This window comes from Dromiciops gliroides, chromosome 6, assembly GCF_019393635.1.
Source record: "Dromiciops gliroides isolate mDroGli1 chromosome 6, mDroGli1.pri, whole genome shotgun sequence".
In the NCBI taxonomy this organism is placed as follows: domain Eukaryota; kingdom Metazoa; phylum Chordata; class Mammalia; order Microbiotheria; family Microbiotheriidae; genus Dromiciops; species Dromiciops gliroides.
Genome location: NC_057866.1, coordinates 255,309,849 through 255,332,890, shown reverse-complemented (window position 1 = coordinate 255,332,890; position 23,042 = coordinate 255,309,849). Strand labels below are relative to the sequence as shown.

Here is a 23,042-nt window from a genome sequence, read left to right as displayed (position 1 = left end):
CTAAGATTCATTAGAAAATATTTGTTAAGCACTTTGATATGTCAGGTGAAAGAAGCATGCACTGATATAATTTCCTTGCTCTGTGTGTGTGTGTGTGTGTGTGTGTGTGTGTGTTTGTGTTGGGGTTGGAGAGAATGATGTATTTATCAAAAGACTTTCTTGGAAGCTTAGGTCAGGAAATCTCTTGCTGAATTGAAAGACCAAAGACAACACAGATGTGATGAGGATATGATATCTCCAGTCAGCCAAATGTGAATGTGCACACCACAGTGAGGGCAGTTTTAGCAATTGTCTAACACTGGCTTTGCCAAATCTATTTATTGTTTAATTGGGGGACAGGAAGATCACTCCCAGTTTATTATAGTGGGAAGAGCACTGGGGTTGGTGCCAGACCTGCAGTCTGATTCCAACTTTGCTTACCTGCTACTTGTGAGACTAGGACAAATCATTGAAATGAATCCAGTGAAAATGTTTCACTCCCTCAACTCCATGCCTCATTGACCACATGCATTTGTTGCTGGTTTTTAACAGTAAAATGAAAAATAAAAATGTTAAAGGTAAAAAATAACATTCACTGCCATTTCAAAAAAGCATTCATATTATCCATTCTCATCCTGTTGTGTGTGGGGCAGCGAGGTGGAACAGTAGATTGAGCATTGCCCCTAGAGTCAAGAGGATCTGAATTAAAATCTCACCTCAGATACTTACTAGCTGTGTGACCTTGGGCCAGTCACTTAACCTCAATTGCCTTAAATATCTGGAACCAAGGTTCCGGGGTCATCTCCAATTGTCCTGGTGTATATCTCACCACTGCTCCCAGGTGGCTCTGGAGGAGAGAGCGAGGTTGGTGACCTTGTACAGCCCTCCCTCACTTGGATCTAGTTCAGTGCAAGTCATGACATCATCCCAATGTCACGGTCCTCTTTGAGAATAAAACATATGGCAATAACAAGAAATAGTGATTCTCCTTCCATACTATCTTTTTTTTTGTGAGGCAATTGGGGTTAATTGACTTGCCCAGGGTCACACAGCTAGTAAGTGTTAAGTGTCTGAGGCTGGATTTGAACTCAGGTCCTCCTGAATCCAGGGCCAGTGCTCTATGCACTGCGCCACCTACCTGCCCCCTTCCATAGTATCTTAATGTTGCTGCTGCTAACTCTTTGTGACCGTATTTGGGGGTTTTCTTGTCAAACATGCAGCAGTGGTTTGCTTTTGTCTTCTTCAGCTCATTTTACAGATAAGAAAACTGAGGCAAACAGAGTTACGTGACTTGCCCAGAGTCAAACAGCTAGGAAGTGTCTGAGACCAGATTTGAACTCAGGAAAAGGAGTTTCCTAACTCCAGGCCCAGCACACTATCCACTGGACCACCTAGCTTCCCCAATAGAACCATCTCAATAGAAAAAAGTTGAAGTTTTATCTTTGCTTCAGAGAGATGGTTTTTCAGAACTCCTTGAAATCCAAATACAATTTTTTGTTATGATTATGCAAAATAGACTCAGCTGATTTTTTATTATTTTTCCTTCAGTTTATGGTGACATAGGTGTTTGCCATTCCCCTAGGGAAACCCGTCTCTCTGCTGACCACAAGTTTACAAAAGTGGCTTTGGAAGCTATGATAAGAACAGAAAGGAGATCTGTAATAACCACCAACTAATTAAACAAGTGAAAACTTATCCACGCAAAAGAAAGGGTAGCTAAGCCTTCTGGCTGCAAATACCAAAATGTAGAATGTTTCTGATTGGATTGAAATTTGCTGTCTTAAAAAAGATGGAACGAATTCAAATTGCCTTCATGTGTAGGAATTAAAAGTGCATTTTGAAACCAATCACCCTTAGTTGTAATAGTTGAAATACAGCCACCATGCTTTTAAAAGCCCTCTTTCTCCTGCTGTTAGAGGGCAAAACAACTTTATTTTGTGTGCTTGGCACATAGTTGGTATTTAATAAATGATTGTTTCCTTTTCTAACGTATGCTTGATTGAACCATCAGTCAAGATGTAGGTTTGATATTTGTTTTTGGTTTTTTGGTTTTTTTTTTCAGGGCAATGGGGGGTTAAGTGACTTGCCCAGGGTCACACAGCCAGTAAGTGTCAAGTGTCTGAGGCCAGATTTGAACTCAGGAACTCCTGAATCCAGGGCCGGTGCTTTATCCACTGCGCCACCTAGCTGCCCCTGATATTTGTTTTTAACTAAATATTTTTTAATTCAGTGGACAAAACAGTTGAACAAACTCAGAATGTTATCATTTCGGTTACAATACATTTTGGCAGTTGTAATCAGTTTTGGCAGGGCAGCTAGGTGAATAGAGTGCTGGGCCGAGAGTCAGGAAGATTCCTCTTACTGAGTTCAAATTTGGCCTCAGATGCTGTGACCTTGGGCAAGTTGCTTGATCCTATTTGCCTCAATTTGCTTATCTGTAAATGAGCAGGAAAAGAAAATGGCAAACCACTCCAGTATCTTTGCCAAGAAAACCCAAAAGGAGTCACAAAGAGTTGGATATTATTGAAAAATGGGGGACAGCTAGGTGGCTCAGTGAACAAAGCACTGGCCCTGGATTCAAGAGGACCTGAGTTCAAATATGACCTCAGACACTTGACACTTATTAGCGGTGTGACCCTGAGCAAGTCACTTAACCCTCATTGCCCTGCAAAAAACACCAAAAAAACAAAAAACAAAAAACCAACCCCCCAAAAAAAATGACTGACTAAAAATTATTTATGATAAAGGGGGTTTCCTAATGACATGGGGCTTAGGACATTTGGAGGAATTAAGGGACTATTAAAGTTTAAACTGGTCAACTAATCAGGACAGACATACCTAAGAATCAGGGGAGATAACATTCTATGGAAGTAGAGTCAATTAGGCACAGCTACTACCTGGGGCCGAGCCAGGGGACAGAGAACTCCAGAAGTCAGGACCACCACCCCTCATTCAAGCTTTCCACACCCCCAAAAAAGAACTTTCCATTGTCAGGTGGTGGTCACCCCATCTATCCTCTATAAAAGCTTTTGCCTTTCTTCTGTTCTTGAAGGAGAATGTTGCTCCTTCCCTAGAGGCAAAGTCTTCAACTTCCCCCTCAATCACTTTCTCCAGGGTCCAGATAAAAGACCATTTTATTCTAATTGGACTGTGTGTGAGAGTATAATTCTTTACAGAGTAATTCTTAAGGACCCCCAGCACCTATTTCCCCTTGAAACTAACCAAGGACCTACATCAACAAAATCAAATGTAAATTATTGAATAATTCTAAAGAAATGAAATTTTGTTCCTATAGCAAAAAACAAACCAAATCAAAACAACTGACCCTCTGGAATCCCATATTCTCATCTTGGTTTTGTCACAATTTGGTCGTGTCTATAGAGTCATCACGTCAACGGGCAATTAAGAATGTTCTTCTGAGGGGGCAGCTAGTTGGTGCAGTGGATAAAGCCCCAGCCCTGAATTCAGGAGTACCTGAGTTCAAATCCAGCCTCAGACGCTTGACACTTACTAGCTGTTTGACCCTAGGCAAGTCACTTAACCCCCATTGCCCTGCAAAAAAAAGAGAAAAGAAAGGAAAAGGAAAAGGAAAAAGAAAAAAAAAAAGAAAAAAGAAAAAGAATGTTCTTCTGTGTGCCAGAAGCTACCTGCTAAATGCTGTAGATACAAGGAAAGACCAAACTAGGCCCCATCCTCAAGGAGTTCACATTCATTTTTTAAAAATAGTATTTTATATTTATAGCTGCTCTTTACATGGTGGCAAGGAATTGGAAGTTGAGGGGGTGCCCATCAATTGGGGAATGGCTGGACAAGTTGTGGTATATGAATACAATGGAATACTATTGTGCTGTAAGAAATGATGAGCAGGAGGAGTTCAGAGAAACCTGGAGGGTCTTGCGTGAGCTGATGATGAGTGAGATGAGCAGAACCAGAAGAACATTGTACATAGTATCATCAACATTGAGTGTTGATCTACTGTGATGGACTATATTCTTCTCACCAATGCAATGGCACAGAAGAGTTCCAGGGAACTCATGATAGAAGAGGATCTCCAAATCCAAGAAAAAAAAAAAAGAACTGTGGAGTATAGATGCTGAATGAACCATACTATTTCTTTTGGGTTTGGTGCTGTTGTTTTTTTCTCTTTTGAGGTTTTTCATCATTGCTCTGATTTTTTCTCTTATAACATGACTAATGCAGAAATAGGATTAATGTTATATGTATATATGTATATACATATGTGTGTGTGTGTGTGTGTGTGTGTATATATATATATATATATATATATATATATATATATATATATATATATATATATATATATATATATATATATATAACCTATATCAGATTACCTGCTATCTAGGGGAGGGGGGAGAGAGGAGAGGGAGGAAGAAAAGTCTGAAATTGTAAAGCTCGTATAAACAAAATTGAGAACTATCTTTACATGTAACGGAAAAAATAAAATACTTTATTAATTTTTTTAAAAAGTATTTTATTCCCCCCGCCCCCCAGTTACATATGGAGTCAAGCTGAACATTCCTTTTCAAAAAAAATTTTGACATCCAAGTTTTCTCTGTCTCACTCTCTCCTGTCCCCTCCCCGACAGTAAGCAATTTGAAATTTGAATATTGTTGTTGTTTGAAATCCTTTATTCTGAAAGAGGACTATGACACCAGGGTGATGTCATGACTTGCAGTGAATTGGATTTAAGTCAGGCACAGATGTGTAAAGCCACCAGCCTCACTCTCCTCCTGAGCCATCTGGGTCCAGTGGCAAGATATACATCAGGACAATGGGAGATGGCTCTGGATGGAGTGGGAAACCTTGGCCTTTTGAAGCTGAGGCCTTTCACAGCCCACAGTTTGCCTGGGGCAACACCCTCTCAGTGATTAAGTCTAGGTAGGAAATGAGATCAAAAATGGCCTCTTTTAACCTAGTTTTTAAAAAAAACAATCTAGGAGGGGAAGACCCTCAAGGTTTCTGGCCAAAAGAAAAATAATTGCTATTTACACCCATCAAAACCCAAATAATGACCAAGTGAGGCTTGGGCTAGACCCTATTGTTGACCAATCAGTGAAAGCCTGAGCGATTTGGGTTTGAGGCCCTTTCAAATAGCTCCATTTGAATCCAAAAAGGCTTTATCAAAGCCTGGGTTTCCAATGCTGAATTTCAAAAAATCAAAAATGAAATTATGTGGGGTAAAAGAATTAATTTCGAATATTCCTTTTAAAAATTTTTTGACTCCCAAATTCTCTCTCCCATTCTTACCTCTCCCCTCCCCAAGAGTGTAAATAATTTGATATTTGATTATACATATGAAATCATGCAAAACATATTGCCATATTAATCATCTCGTGAAAGAAGACATAGACCCAAAGGGAAAAAAAATGAAAAAAAATACAGAAAGTGAAAAATAGCATGCTTTAAACTGCTTTCAGATGTCATTAGGTTCTTTTTTGGAGACAGCATTTTTTGTCATGAGTCTTGCTGAGAATAGCTAAGTCATTCACAGCTGATAATTGTACAGTATTGCTGTTCCTATGTACAATGTTCTAGTTCTGCTCATTTCACTCTGCATCAGTTCATATAAGTCTTTCCAGTTTTATTTCTCTGAAATCAGCCTGCTCATCATTTATTGTAGCACAGTAATATTTCATAATAATCATATGCCATGACTTGTTCAGCCATTCCCCAAATGATGGGCATACCCTCAATTTCAAATTATTTGCTACCACAAAAAGAGGTGCTATAAATATTTTTGTACAAATAGGTCCTTATATCTCCCCCATCCTTTAAAAAATCTCTTTGGGATATAGTCCTAGTGGTGATGGTAGTGGATTACTAAATCAAAGAGTATGCATAGTTTTACAGTCCTTTGGGCAAAGTTCCAAATTGAGGAGCTCACATTCCAATGGTGGATATGACTTGCAAAAACCCCCCAAACTGTGTATTAACAAGATATAGACATGTTAAATTGGAGATAATTTGGTGGGGGGAGGCACTAGCATGATGCAGGTTGGGGAAAGACAATAAAATGAGGGGATTGACTGTATGATCTCTGTTATGGGGTTAGGATTAAAGTTTAAACTGGCCAGCTAAACTAAAGGACACGGGGCTGGGTTAACTCTACTTGAGAAGCTAAACTGAAGGATGAACACACCTTGAGAAGCAAAAGAGATAAGAGATAAAACGTGGCTGCTGCCTGAGTGGTGCCAAGGGGATAGTTCCAGCCACCCCTCACCCGACTTCTCCCAACCCACCCTAGTAAGGGGCATTCCATCCTCAGGTGATCACCCCCATCAACTATCTATAAATCTTTTGCCTTTTCTCCTGTTCGAGGAGATAGGCATCTCAGAGAATCATCTCTGAACTATCTCCTGGTCTCCTTTCTCTAGTGCTTAAATAAAAGATTATTTTATTCTAATTGGATTTGTGTGCAAGAGGGTGTAATTCTTTACAGAAGAATACCTAAGGACCCCCACCACCAATTTCCCCCATGACAATCTCTAAGGTGCCTTTCATCTCTTAACATCCTACGGTCCTATTTTTAGGTACATATCGTGTTTGGGCTAAGTGTTGCTTCTTTGAATTCCTACTTGAATGAACATATAAGAATGATTTGAAATTACCATACCAAAGTACCAGCCTAAGCAGCACTGATCTCTGCTTAGAACATAATTACAGTATTTCTTGATATGTAAGTGGATAATTCTAAAGTGCTCAAAAAGAGTTTGTTCTCTTAAGTGTATGTCTTATATGAGTTATTTGCGTAGCAATTTTCACCAAAGTTCAACTCAAGAAATCTCATCCTGAAGTTAAAATGACTGGTTTCTTAATGACTTTTCCAGTGGAAGACATGCCTTGACAGGTGCTAAGAAATTGGACCTGGTAGCTGATGGTGAATCTGTTATCTGAGGACCAGCCTCCTGGAGTTTCGACAGGCTCGTCATGAGAGATGGTAGGTGGGGCAGAGGATGAAGTTTTTCTATCTACAGTGACCTATAAAACATCTACTAAAGTGAGGAGAAATTGTGCTCGACACTAGTAGAGGGAGTACTCAATATAAATGAACTCATAGATGACTTCAAAGTATTGAAGTTAGTATCTGCTTAGCAAGTTTCAACCCCCACCCCCTGCCCCCTGCTTCCATAGATAGCATAAAGGTAGATTTCAACCCAGTTTCTCAGTTACCTCTTTCTTTTTTTTCTTTAAAAACATTATTATCTTTAATTATCAAATATTTGGGGGTTTTCCCCCTTCATCCCACTTCCCCTTAGCCACTGGGGTGGGGGAATAGAAAAAAATACTTCTGTATTATGGAACTACAGTCAAGCAAAGTCTCCATGTTGGTCATGTCCAAAAAAGTCTTTCTCATTGTGCATTTTATTCCATCATCTCTCCGTCTTGAGTTAGGCAGCAGTCCTCTGGAATAATCATGGCTGATCATTTAGTTGATCAAAGTTCTTAGGTATTTCAGAATTAGTTGTTTTTTAATATTAAATATTAAAATATAAACTGTTCTGGTTCTTCTTATTTCACTCTGCATCAGTTTGTATAAATCTTTCTGGGTTTCTTTGAAACTATCTTTTCCCTCATTTCTTATAGAACAATAATCTTCCCTTCTATTCATATATCCTCATTTGTTCAGCCATTTCACAATCAATGAACACCCCTTCATCTCATTTTTACTGCCCCCTCACAAAAAAGAGCTGCTACGTATATCTTTTTTGCATATATGGGACCGTTTCTTCTTTCTTTGATATCTTTGTGATAACTGGGTCAATGGGCATGCACTATTAAGTAACTTTTTTGTGCAAAAATATCAAATTGTTTTCCAGAATAGGTATATCCATTAACAATCCCACCAACAATCCACAAGAGTGCTTGTTTTCTCCCAACCCCTCCAACATTTCTAATTTTCTTTTTTGTCATCTTTGTCAGTCGCATCTTGCACAAATTTAAATTGGTGAAGTTCCTTTTACTGAGATTTTACTGCATTCATTTTTTTTCCTTTTTCCTTTCTGGTTGGCTAAAAGATCCCATGTTTTACTTTTACATTTTAGCCGTTTCTTGATCTGTTTTGTTTTTACATCACCTTTATTTCTAAGTATATCTCTCTCCATTTTCCTATTCAGCAAAATGATAAAGAATTAAAATAAAGGGGGGGGCAGCTAGGTGGCACAGTGGATAGAGCACTGGCCCTGGAATCAGGAGTACCTGAGTTCAAATCCGGCCTCAGACACTTAACACTTACTAGTTGTGTGACCCTGGGCTAGTCACTTAACCCCAATTGCCTCACTAAAAAAAAAAAAGATAATAAAATAAAGGGGGGGAGCAGTCTAACAAAAATAAGACTACACACACACACACACACACACACACACACACACACACACACACACGCACACACACACATACACACAGAGTTGCTTCATCTAGCCAGGGGGTTGAATCTGTCAGTGATATCTTCTCTGATGCAGAAACTTCCTGACTTCAGTCAATTCTAACCAAGAGATACAAGATCTCCCAATCTCTTATACTCATAAGGCTCTTCCAAGGTTGGACACGTTAATCTTGAAATTGTTGGTTAGTCATCTATGTTCAGGAAAGAAACACAAAGCATAAAAAAAGGCAGCGAGGAACCCCAAAGTCAGAACACACACATATGTGCTTATATATGTGAATATATAAATGTAAATACACACGTATATTTCTCTGCTTATAGGCTCTCTTACTTACAGAAACTTGTGTTTATTTAGGGATAGAATTTCAATATTCTTTTACTGTATTTGGGATATTCAAATAGAGAAACTGTTTACTCCTGTGCCTCTCATGTCTCAGTGATATTGAAGCAGAAATTTGTCTCTTGTCCCTCTACAGAGGTCTCAAACCCTCCCTTAGTATCTATCTACATTAATTTCACACCAGAAAAGGATTCAGTGACAGTTGGATTTTCTTTTATTTAAAATGAAATACAATTGTAAAAATGAAAATATGGTGGGGGGGGATGAGAAGTTCATTAGATAGAAAGAAGAAAGAAACTTGTCACTTAACTTGTCTAAAAAGGCTCAATCCCTTTTCCTCACTTTAATTTCCCCCACACACACACAGGTAGAGAGGAGAGACAGAAGTCTAATGAGTTTGGCAGGTAATGGAGAGTTGCTTCCTTGTCTAGGACAGAGATAGGAAGCTAGAAAGATGTGTTAGTACAATGCTCCTATCAGTTAAATCCAACCATTATTATCAGCTCTCAGTACTGTTTCTGGTAGCTTATCTCATTGATCAATCTGTTCAAGAAGAGCAACCCACCAAAATCTCAGAGGAAAGGGGAACATCTATCCATATATGGAACAAGCCCCTCATTGTGACACTCGTAATGTAAGATGGGCAACCAGCTTCTTATGGTTTCTCTCTACCAGTATTCTCAAAAAAACCCAACCTCCCCAAACCCACTGTTCCACAAGGCCAGTTTTGGAAGATGCCACCATACTGGTGAACTCTGGGATAGTGTCTGCCTAAGTCTCTCATCTCCATAAAGAGGTTATCTAGGCTAGGAGCTCAAAAACCCAGAGCTACATGTCCTTTCCTAAATTACCTTATTATTACCTAAATTACTTGCCTTAGAATAAGTAGGAAAAATAATTTAAAAAACATATGGTAGGTAATATTAAGGGAAGACATGTCAATTGACCTTTATAAAAAGTTTTATTGAGTGGTTCAATGCAATGGAAAGAGTAAAATCTCTACTCTGAAGATCTTCATTTAAGTTAAAGCTCTAGCACTTATATGACCCTGAGCAAGTCACTTAACCTCTGGATGTTTTAGTTTCCTATCTGAAAAATAAGAGGGCTGGACCAGATGAGCAGAAAGGTCCCTTCCAGCTTGCAATCTATGGTTCTATGATTTTCTGCCCAAAATATAACATGTATGCTCATCCTTTAGACAGGAAAGCTTAACAATCACTGCTTAGTAATTACTCACGCTTCTAGTCACTTTTAGGTTACAGAAGAGAAGGAGATTCCTGAAATAAATGCCACTGCATTTACACCTTTTTTTTTTTTTTTTTTGCCAATGCTGATGCAAAGTAAGTCCAAGCAAAAACTAAGCAAGTGACCCCATGATTTGAGAATGTTTTTCAGAGTTGTGGAATTTTCCATTATGAAACATTTGTCTTTGTGCTGATCTTCTGGGGATCCCATACCACTTTGCATTTATTCACTGCGCTACTGGTCCGCTCACTGCTAACCAAAGATTTAGAATACTCCTTCCCTTATGAATATTTTTTCCTTTTTTTCTGTTTAGAGTTTTATTTTCCAAATTACATGTAAAAACAAATTTTGACATCAATTTTTTAAAACTTTGTGTTCCAACTTCTCTTCCTCCCTCCCTTCCCACCCCCCACCCCCAAGAACTCAAGCAATTCAATATAAGTTATACATGAATAGTCATGGAAAACATCTCCACATTAGCCAGGTTGTGAGAGAAAATAGGCAAAAACAAAACTTCAGGTTAAGGAACTATCAAAAATTATGCTTCAATCTGTTTTCAGATATCATTAGTTCTTTCTCTGTAGATAGATTGCAATTTTCATAAGTCCTTCAGAGTTATATTGGATCATTGCATTGCTGAAAATAACCACATCCTTCCCAGCAGATCATCTTACACTATTGCTGTTCTTTTGTATATAGTACATTTCACTCTACTTCAGTTCATGTAGGCATTTCCACATTTTTCTGATAGCATCCTGTATATCATGACCTTTTTATAGTACCTTAAACTTGACAAAGAATTTTCTTCACAATAGCCTAGCAAAGTAGGTACCATACATTTTGCCATTATAATCAATCATTATAACTATTTACCTCCATCCTATTCCTTCCCATGATATTTATTCTATTCTATCTTCTTTTACCCTATTCCTCCTCAGAAGTGTTTTGCTTCTGACTGCCCCCTCCCCCACTCTGCTCTCCTTTCTTTCACCCTTCTCTCCTAATCCTCCTCCTCTCCTACTTTCCAGCAGGGTTAGCTAGATTACTCCTCTCAATTGGGTGTGCCTAATGAATATTAATATTCACAATAATGTAATCTGCTTCACTACTCTGTTGTCCAAAATTTATTGGTTTTCCTTACAGTTGCTAGAATACAACTTTATTTGTTTTAATTTCCCATGAATTCTGTAGGAATTTCATGAGAGGAAAAATTAATTCTGTATGAAAGCTGTTAAACAGATGAAATTAGTAACTTGACTAATTTTTTGAAAATCTACTAGATAGTAGCAGAACTGAGACTTGGGAGTATGCAAAGTAGATAGCAGTATGGGGGAAACAAGGAGGGGGAGAACACAATTAGACACCCACTTAAATGGTAATTTTATAATAATGTTTTTATTGCCAGAAAATTCTCTCCTTGATAGCTATGTACGTTTGGGTATTGTTGTTGGTTTTTGAGGGGGTCAGGTGGTGAGAGTAAGTAAAATTCCAGATGTTACAGTACTTACTGCTTGTGTGACCTCTCTCTCTTTTTTTTTTATTTTAGGCAATGGGGGTTAAGTGACTTGCCCATGGTCACACAGCTAGTAAGTGTCAAGTGTCTGAGGCCGAATTTGAACTCAGGTCCTCCTGAATCCAGGGCCGGTGCTTTAACCACTGTGCCATCTAGCTGCCCCCCTGTGTGACCTCTCTTGACCTAGGTTTCCTCACGTGTACAAGAAGAGGTTTGGACCAAATGCCCTCTGATGTCTGTCTAGCTCTAAGTCTACATTATGAAGTAGGACACCTGGGATGGAAGCCTCCAATTGATAGTAATACACACACACACAGAGACAAATCACGATCTCTCAATTTCATGGAGAAAAGAAATGTCTTTCCCTAGTGGGTCTCAGTTATAAGTGGGGCAGGATGAGATGGCTCAAAAGTGGGAAATACAATGTAATGCAAGTGTTCTGCACTGGGGATTCCAAACTCACCCCAATGTTAGCCAAATGCTGATTTTTTTCTGATGGCAACTTGCTCAGTGGCCCAAGTCTTGTTCATAGAAGACAGGAGTTCTCTTTTCATCACAGTAGATACTAACTGGAGTCTTTGGGGGGGGTGCATTTTTAGTATGGAGGCCATGGGGGTCGATGAACCTGGGTATTAAACTCTTTTTCTCCCTTTTGTAAAAAAAATTGAAGCTGTCAGAGTAAGCAAAACATATCCTGGTTTGAAGCATACATTAGTCACAACACCATCTTTTATAAATATAATGCTCAAGGGAAATAGAAATTAAACTTTCAGAATTTAAAAATGGCTAATACCCCAAATTTGTCTTGGAAAATAGTCCTCTCAAAAATGCCATCTATTGTGCTATTGAATCTGAAAATTGCATGAATATGTAAAGAGTGTCTAATCAGTGAAAATTTTTAGGCTATTTCCTAATACCTGTATGCCATTTAGAAACCTATTCCCAAAGAACATGGATATAAAGGGAAATGATGAAGCAGAAAATGCTCTCTAGATTTTGTATTCATTCTAAGACAACAACGAAGAAATGAAAACCTCCAGTCCAATGTTGGCAGTGTTCTAAGGAAATGAGGTATAAGAAAAAAGTTTCCATGTGACTGGAAGAGTACCTAGAACAGTGATAAAAAGAACTATTTGTACAAATCTTTTTGACAGAGCCAGTAATAGTTCCATGTAGATCCTTGGAGTCTACATTGAATATTTCTTCACTACACCTCTGGACCAATGTAGCCATGATCCCAAAGAGCATCTGAAGCATGAAGCATCACCAAAGCACCAGTTGTTAGACAAGTTAACAGAAATTTTTGCCCCAACATCACTCACAAGTCCACACAAGCTGAGAGAATGCCTCCCACTCATCACCTTCCTTCAAAACAGACTCAAGCACATCCTGGCAGCAGATGAGGTAAGGAAGATCTGAACACAGTGATTCATCAAGACTGATGGGAAGGTTTACATTGGTACCCAGCTGGATTCATAGATGTCATCAGCATTGAGAAGACGCCTGAAAATTTCTAGCTGGTGTATGACACCAAGGGATTCTTTTCTGTTCATATCACAGCTGAGAAGACTATACATAAGGCTTTGTGAGCACAAAAATCAACCTCCACCTGGTGACCCTTGATGTCCGTACTGTGCATTATCATAAAAGTGAATGACACAGGGGCAGCTAGGTGGTACAGTGGATAAAGCACTGGCCCTGGATTCAGGAGGACCTGAGTTCAAATCCGGCCTCAGACACTTGACACTTACTAGCTGTGTGACCCTGGGCAAGTCGCTTAACCCTCATTGCCCTGCCCCCCCCCAAAAAAGTGAATGACAGCATTCAAATTGATTAGAGACTGGTAATATCACGAACTACAAGTTTGGTAACCTGTGTAAAGGGATGAGTGAAGCTAACTTACATCAAATTGATACAGTCACAACCAGAGAGAAACACTGTGGCATCCTGTATGCCAATGGCAATAGTTTCTTGAATAGGCTTTCAAACAGTTTCATTATTAGCAGAGGAAGCCTTAGATCTCTCTTCCCCAAAGAAGCCAAACAGAGCACTAGATAGATGATTGCAGATTCAAATTAGCAGAATTTCTTCAAATAGGATATTAAAAAGTGATTTTTAACAATAAAAAAGAAATGGATAATTACCTGAAAACATAAAATTTACAAATGAATAAAACAAGAAATAGAGATATTAACAACCTAATCTCGTAAAGTGAAATTGAACTAGCTATAAATGCACCTCTCCTTCTTTCCTTAGATTGAGAGGACTGTGGGTGTAAATGTTGCATAACATGGCAGAATATGTTGTTGGTGTTAGTCAGTTTTCCTTAATCGCTTTTCTTTCTTACAAGCAAGATTTGCTGGGTGAAAGAAAGATGGGCGATTCTTCTCAAAATTACTAATGGAAAAATGAAAGGGGTCAATAAAACTTTTTTTTAAAAAACAGTTGACTGAATTTTTAGTTTCAGTCAGTTGCTTTTAGTAAATAGAGGACAGTTACAGAATGTTTAGCACACAGAGGTAAAGGGTGATATGATGGATGAGGAGAAAGCCTGCTGTATTTGGAATCAGAGAATCTGAATTCCTCTCCCAGTGACCTATAACTGGGTGACCTATAAATTTTCTTCCAACTCTAAAGCTGTGACTTTTTTAAGACTGACATATTATTCTATTAGTCAGTAGGATTCATTAAGTTATCAGAGATACAACATTAGAGAATAAGAAAAAAATTTCCAGTGAGGTGAAGGAGGACCTAGAAGAGTAATAATAATAATGACTCATATTTATACAATCCTTTGTTGTTACAACACATTTCATAAGCAGTATCTCATTTGTTCCTCACAGCACACTGTAGAGGTACAGATAAAGAAACACACAAAGGCTAGAGCTGGAAGGGACTTTGTGGTCCAAATCACTGACGCTCAGAAGAGTTAGCTGACTTATAAAAGGCCACACAGCTAACAAACAATAAAGTCCATATTCAAACCCACGTCAATGTATAAGTCACAGAATATTAGGTCCAGAAAAGACTCCCATTGTCTGAACAGTTGTGGGGAGGCAGTGCAGAGGTACTGGGCATCTTTGAGAGAAGACTTCATGGTATTGCCTAGGTTTACCTTTGTCTCTCAACCAAAGTGTATATTTTCCAAGAGTGTTATACACTGCTGCCCCAAAATCCCCTTGACAAAAGAGGTTTGACAGATGTAAATGATGGATAACAAGATATATTTACATAACCTCTCTATGACCAGTGCTTCTCTCAAATTGGTTTAGGATGGGCTTTTTCAGAAACCAGTGATAAGCATGCCATTTCAATGATTAGAAAATGAATATAACTTCATTAATAAAATCTTCACAAAAACTGCTGGGAAAACTGGAAGATAGTATGGCAGAAATTAGGCTTAGACCAACATCTTACACCTTATACTAAAATAAGGTCAAAATGGATACATGATTTAGACATAAGAGGTGATACCATAGGTAAATTAGGAGAGAAAGGAATAGTGTACCTATCAGATCTTTGGAAAGGAGAACAGTTTTTGACCAAACATGAGATAGAGTATATTATAAAATGCAAAGTGGATGATTTTGATTATATTAAATTAAAAAATTTTTGTACAAACAGAAGCAATGCATCCAAAATTGGAAGGGAGGCAGAAAGCTGGGAAACAATTTTTGAGGCCAGTGCTTCTGATAAAGGCCTCATCTCTAAAATATATAGGGAATTAAATAAAATCTTCAAGTAACCCAATTGATTCAGAACTGTAATTTTAAATTTTACTTTTCTTTTGTCTGCAACAGAAACTAGAAATACCAGTGTACAAACTGGAGTCTATTGAACTTCTACCCAGAAGTTTTTTTATTATTTTTTTTAAAAAATAAGCCATCTTGAAATAGCCAGATATCATAACTTAGTTTATACAGTATACCTAGGTGGAACAATATGCATTACTACAATAATGCAGCATTAAAAGACAACGAAACTGAGATTAACTATAATGATAGACCTTGGTCCAGTAGTGGAGACAAGGAAACTCACTTTCCATCTCTTTGTGAAGAGGTAAGGGATTATGGATATGCAATGTATTAAGTTTTAATTAACTATCCTCTGGGTGTCTCTCATACTTGGAATATTACTGTCTCCTCACCCCTGTCTTTTGGAATCTCTGGTTTTCTTCAGTCTCAACTCAAGTATCACTTAGAAAAAGCCCTTCCTGACTTTTCTTCTTTTTCTTCTTCTTCTTCTTCTTCTTCTTCTTCTTCTTCTTCTTCTTCTTCTTCTTCTTCTTCTTCTTCTTCTTCTTCTTCTTCTTCTTCTTCTTCTTCTGCCACTTCCATCCCAAATTAGTTTGGTTTGGGTTTTTTTTTTGTTTATATAATGATAATAATGATGCTAATAGATAGTATTTAAGGTTGGTCAAGTACTTACATAAGCAATTTCATTTGGTCTTCACAGGACCCTGTGGTAGGTGCTATTATTACCCCCATTTTATAGATGAGGAAACTGAGGTTAGGAGTGGTTAAGAGATGTGTCCAAGGTCACACAGATATTAAGTGTCTGAAGTAGGATCTCAACTCCTTCCTGATGCAATATCCAGTACTCTATGCACTGTGTCATCTAGATGCTTCATATATATTTTGTATATTATTTATGATATGCATGAGCAAGTTGAAAAATGTGATGAACAAGGATCCTAAGAGAAAAATAGGCATAAAGGATATCATGAAAGACTTCCATGACAGAAAGAAAAGATGAGTTGGCTGTATGGAGAGAACTAGGGATGATAGGTAGATGGTCAGTGTTCTCCAACAGTACCCCCCTCAAAATGTTGGGAGAAATTGAAGACCTCCAACATGTTAGGGGGAACTTTTTTGAGGACATGGATAAGAGTTTCATAGAATAATCAGGAATAGGTAGCATGTGATCTGTATTATTGGGATTTTTTTGAGGGATATGATTTTTAATAACTATCCCAAAAGTATACATACAGAATTTGTGCATATGGAAAATGACTGCTTTGCCAATGCAATCCCATCTCTTTTTATTTATTTATTTCTCTTGGTAGTATTTTATTTTCATTTCCAATTACATGTAAAGATTGCTTTCAACATTCATTTTTTTTTGTTTTTTGTTTTTTTGGGGTTTTTTTGCAGGGCAATAAGGGTTTAGTGATTTGCCCAGGGTCACACAGCTAGTAAGTGTCAAGTGTCTGAGGCTGGCTTTGAACTCAGGTCCTCCTGAATCCAGGGCCAGTGCTTTATCCACTGCGCCACCTAGCTGCCCCTCAACATTCATTTTTATAAGATTTTGAGTTCCAATTTTTTTCTCTTCCTCCCTTTCCTTCCCCTCCCCAAAACAGCAAGTAATCAGATATATGTTATCTCTATCTCTCCATCTCCATCTCTATCTCTGTATCTATATATACAATCATGTTATACATATTTCCATATTAGTTATATTGTAAAAGAAGAATCAGAACAAAAGGAACAAAGCACAAGAAAGAACAAAATAACAACAACAAATAAAATGAAAGGAATCTGTATTACTGGAAGAGAAATTCCAAATCAATGAGATTATGGATGGGAATTTGAGCGTATGGAATATGCTTATTTGTCAATATGTCTCGCCTGATAGTTTGCACATTTATTGTGGGCAGACACTGTTTTGTTTGTGTCTTTGTATCCACAAAGCCCTGCACACTGTCTAGCATATAGTATGTGTTTAATAAATGCTTGTTGAAGTCATTCATTCATAAGAAAGAAGAGAGCAAAAAAGCCTCAGTGAAAATTAGTTACCTAGTAAAGGGATTTCCAAGCCAAGCCAGGAGGTCATTTATTATTTCACAAAGTTCTCAGACAAATCTATTTAGATTTACTCTAATGCATAATAAAGTATGCCATGTGGTACTTGCGGGTGGAAAGGAAGGATATGGGGGGGGGAGGGCAGTGTGAAAATGTGGTGAAATGCTTTCCAAAAGTAATTTTTGTAGAGTTCCTCATCTGTACCACAACACAATTTTGCGCTTTCTTTTTTGTACTATTTTAGTATTGTTCTCAAACTGTACTGTGATACTTAAAGCACCACAGAAACACGGGGGCACAGGTGCATGGGCTGGATCCTGGGCTAATATAGTGGAAAAGGCAGAGGGCACAGGTGGATGGGCTGGATGCAAAGGCAGAAAAAGCAGCCACAGGCAATAACAGGGGTTGAATCAAGGCAAAGAAGCATTACTTGGGAAGTCTCAGAGGCAAGATAGAAACTATAGGTGGCAGGCTCTTACATCTTAAATCTATAGTCATTTACCGAGCATTGTCCTTAGCTATTCTATGACCTCAGACCTGATGCTGGGCATTCTGGTGCTGATTGCATGACCAGGCTAGCTGACATAGCTTCTGAAACTTCCCCTTCTCTCCACATGCATGAACCTGAGTCTTCCTATCAACAGATATGAAGGAAGAAGGAGGGTTGGTTATCCATTTTGGTTTCCTCTCTCTGTCTTATGGCAATGATGGTAGCGTAAGATGAAAAAACAAAAGGCTTTGCTCACGGGCAGTCTCAAAGTACAGGTTCTGAGAATGGTACCTACTTATCAAGGCAAGCCTTTTTTTGTTTGTTTGTTTTGGTGAGGCAATTGGGGTTAAGTGACTTGCCCAGGGTCACACAGCTACTAAGTGTCAAGGGTATGAGGCCGGATGTGAACTCAAGTCCTCCTGAATCCAGGGCTGGTGCTCTATCCACTGCACCACCTAGCTGCCCCTAAGGCAAGCCTTTTTTAATGATATACATGATTAGCCCCAAGGCCACAGATAGAAAACTGAAGCTCAAGAATTTCAAAGTCGATTTATGAAATAAAGAAAAGCAAGAGGAGGTATGGACTAATGAGCTAGAGTGACTCCTCTCAGCTTAAAATGAAATCTCCCCATTGGAATGACGCAGAAGTCTCTCTACCAATTTCCATCCTGGTAACTATTGTCTTCCCAACACAGAGCAAGATGAATGTAGGAGGAGGGAGAATGAGGACAGCAAAAGAGGGGAAATGAACTACTGGATTGGGTAGGAAGGATAAAACAAGTATAACCAAGAGTGATTGATACAACAAGTTGTGAAACAGTCATTCAGCTAATCAAGAAACATGAAGTACCTGTCTACATGTGGCCTAATTGTTCAGGGTGAGCAAAAATTATGGCAGCTGAACATAAAGGAATGCTAATTTATTCCAGTTTACTATCTAGGCACTTCAAAACAGAGCCTACTCTTGTTAGAATTTTAGCTTTCTGGGAGGCCAGAAAGGTATATAAAGGTATATAATCAATTAATGGGGAGGAGGGAAAAAGTAGTTACATCCCAATTTCTGCAGGATAATTAGCCAAGGGCCTTGTCTCTGACTAAACCGCCAACCCTTCCATTATCCTAAATACTTCCCAACTCGACTCCTTCCCACTGCTTTGAAAACTCCCAACCTCTCCCTTCACTGGGTTTGTTGGCTTTGTGACTCTTAAAGCTTTATAAAAGTCATTATTACTTAAAAACAAAGGTCTTTTATATTTGTATAGATAATTGAATGTCGGCTATAACTGTGAAAATGAATGATTGTAGAAGAGGCATGAAGGATGTCATTAAAGAATCGTATGATAGGAAGAGAAAGTGAATCGGTCATATTGACAAGAATGAGGGAACTTTCTAGGCCTTGGGAGAAATGGATGAAACAACACATTTGGGGAATTCCAAATCAATGACATCACTCATCTATTTAGGTATTGAGAGACTATTAGACAATTCCAGGGGTGTGCTAGTAAATTTTTAACAGCTGGATTTCAAACAATAAAAATAATGTTCTTTAAAAAATAAAAATAATGTACGCAAGGTTATACTTTTAAGTTTGATCTGCATCATTAATATTTTCTTCATCATTTAAATCTAGATAATCAAAAAAACAATAAATCAAGCCCCTATTTGTAGCATTTGCAGATTTCTGAGGTGTAACTGCTTATATTGACAATTTAGAAATGAGCTTTCTTTCTTGTTTGAACTGGATCCAGCACACTTCTGGACAATTCCCTGAGATTTTATTTTATTTTTTAAGACTTAATTCATATCCTCACTATGAATAGATATCTTCAAAGCTAAATAATTATCTTTTTTTAAAAAAAGCATTTCTAGGGGCAGCTAGGTGGCACAGTGGATAAACGCCGGCCCTGGAGTCAGGAGTACCTGGGTTCAAATCCGGCCTCAGACACTTAACACTTACTAGCTGTGTGACCCTGGGCAAGTCACTTAACCCCAATTGCCTCACCAAAAAACAAAAAACAAAACAAAAAAAGCATTTCTAAAGGTTAAAAATATGACATAAATGACAATATTAAAAATAATCTCCCTTTCCCTCCTCCCCCTCTTTCTTGGAAACAAGTTGATTGAGATGGGGCAGAAGTAAGCAATAAAAGAGAAGTGAAAAGGGATTTGAGGAAGTAAAATGAGGCCCAGTGTGGCTGGAATACTTCATCGGAACTTGTTAAATGGGGAACTCCAAGATACCCTGTTTAGGGGCAAGAGCTGTCCTTACATTTGCATATTTTGTACAAGGTTGTTCTAAATAAAATGAGGAGTATATTTAGTAGAGCTAACTAGTGAAGTGAGCAGAAAAAATGGGCACACACATACCCTGCACAGTTTCTGATCAGAATCCAGCTACACAAAGAAAGGTTGTTCCCATTCCCATCCAATGTCTGAAATGATTAGGGGAAGTCCTTGGCCCACAGATCCACCGGCTAATCTAATGGTCATAATGTTCTTGCTCTTAGTCTTGGAAGCAACATAATGAGTTCATTTCTCCCCAGGAAAGTGGTTGATTGGGAGTTTTTGTAAAGGCTTTGTAAACTGATGATACTTGGCAAGTGATTAGATTGCCAAGGTGAGGAGAGTAGAGAATGACTCCCAGGTCACATATATATGGGTAGCTAAAGCGGATAGCAGCTTCCCCGACAGAAAGAGAGAAGGTTGAAGCAATAGAGGGTTTGGAGGGGAAAATAATGAATTCTTTTGTGTTTGGAATGCTAAAGGAACATGGAGATGGAGGCATATGATAGGTGGATACAGGACTGAAGTTCAGGAGAAAAATTAAAACTAGATGCTTTAACCTGTGGTGGCTGATGTAATGAGGAGAGAAGACATACATGGCTCTCTTGGGGACATCCCCAGTTAGGAGGCCAGAAAATGGATGATGATCTAGTAAAGGAAACTGAGGCATGCTTAGACTGACAGGAGAACTAAGAGAAGACAGTGTCATGGAACCCAAAGAAGGAGAGAATATGAGAGAAGAGGGTTCCACAGTATCAAAGGCATCAAAGAAGTCAAGAAAGATGAAGCTGGAGAAAAAGCCATTGTATCTAGCACCTAAAAGAGATCATTGCTAGCCTTGGAGAGAGTAGTTTGGGTTGAGTTGTGGGGTTTTAGGAGGTTAAGAAGGGAGTAGGAAGGGGCAGCTAGGTGGTGCAGTGGATAGAGCACCGGCCCTGGAGTCAGGAGTACCTGAGTTCAAATCCGGCCTCAGACACTTAACACTTACTAGCTGTGTGACCCTGGGCAAGTCACTCAACCCCAATTGCCTCACTTAAAAAAAAATTTTAAAAAAAAAAAAAAGAAGGGAGTAGGAGGTGAAGAATTGGAGGTAATTAGCCTAGATGGCATTTTCTTAGGGTTCCTCTAGTGAGAAGTTCCAATATCATAGTCATAAGGAAGACTAAAGCCAAGTTTGGTTCTTTCCAGAGTGGGTAGTCTAAGCATTATAAAGTGAACTGTGCCAATGGCCCAATTGTCCCCCCCACCATCTGCTATTTATACTTCCAGAGGCAGGAGTATGATGGGGCTAGCTCAAACCAGCACATGCACCCATTATTAAAATTTCAGTGTGAACATTTATATCTCAGACATGACTATAAGTAAGGAATTTATTTACTGTTTTGGCGATTGCCTAGACTTAAGAAAATGATAGAAAAAATGAAAATAACATAGGTTAAACTTAAAGGTATGCTGTGCATTCCTTTTTGTCCCTGAGGGAGCACACCTCTGGTTAGAGATATTTCTTTGCACTGATCTTTCCCTCCTTATGCCATTAGTAGTTCTCAGTGCCCTCTTTGTATTCTCATTTACATGAAGATGGAATGTGGTCAGGCTTGAAGTCAGGAGGACTGGGTTCAAATCCTGGCTCTGTCACACTAGCCAATAAAACCTTTGTTAAGGCACTTAAACTAGACCTCAATTCCCTAATTTGTGGCGGGGAAAGGACTGTAATAGTCACATTATCTTTATTGCTCAGTTGTGAGGAACAAATGATACAACTCATGAAAAGCACTTTGTAAACATTAAGGAGCTAGCTATGTGAGCTATCATGGTGATTTGTGTACATAGATCATTGTATCTCTTTCATATACTTAATTAATAGCCCCCCATTTTAATGGATCTATGATCCCACTGATATGGACATTCTTTTGTGGTTATTTTTGTTGTTTTAGTCATGTCTGACTCTTGGCGACCCCATTTGGGGTTTTCTTGGCAGAGATATTGGAGTGGTTTGCCATTTATCTCTCTAGCTCATTTTACAGATGAGGAAATTGAGGCCAATGGGGATAAGTGACATGCCAGGGTCACACAGCTAGTAAGTGTCTGAGGCCAGATTTGAACTCAGGAAGATGAGTCTTCCTGACTCCCAGCCTGGCACTCCATCTACTGCACCACCTAGCTGCCCAAACATTGCTTCCATTAGTATAAATTACAACCCACTCTCTTCCTCTTCATGATTATCTCATGCATTTCCCCTATAGATCCTCCACATAGCATGGGTCCAATGGGATGTGAGCCTTCCCGAGGCTTCTCCTAGACATTTTTTTTTATATTTGCCGTACTAATATATCCTCCTACATACTCATCTGTCACCTCTTGTTTTGGAAACACAACCAGCCAACAGCCTTTACAATCATACATTTCCTTCTGCCACTTCTTGTAGGCTGGTCATTGTTGGAACTGAGCCTCCATGGATTTGTGTGTGCCCACTGAGTCTCTCCACTGCACTTTAAGCACTGCAGCAATCGCTTAGAATTTTGGAGTTTATGGTACTTGCAGTACTTTGAGGTTACAAGGTATTTCATCATCCTTTTCTCATTTTTGCTTCACAACAACCTCATCAAGATGGTAAGGCAAGTATTGTTCTTCCCATTTTGCAGATGAGGAAATGGGTATTCAGAGGACTGGCTCATAGTCATTGTTGTTGTTTGTCCTTCCTTCTCAAAGAGGTGCAATGACATCACATGGGTGATGTCTTGACTTGCGGGTGGATTGGATTCCAGTGAAGCAGGGCTGTGCAAAGTCATCAGCCTCACTTTCTCCTCCAGGGTCAGCACAGTCCAGTGGAGAGACATAAGTCAAAATGACTGGCGATGGCCCAGATGCTCACAGTCACATGGCTAGTAAGTGTTAAAGTCAATACTTAAGATCCAGGTCCTCTAACTCCAAGTCTTTTTTAAGTGTAAACCAATGTTGGAGTTCTTTAGAAAAAATATTTTTTT

General features: G+C 38.7%; 1 pseudogene; it reads left to right on the top strand.

Moving 5' to 3' along the window:
- The first annotated feature begins 12,093 nt into the window (after positions 1-12,093).
- LOC122732275 lies at positions 12,094-13,542 on the top strand (annotated as a pseudogene).
- The last annotated feature ends 9,500 nt before the right edge of the window (positions 13,543-23,042 follow it).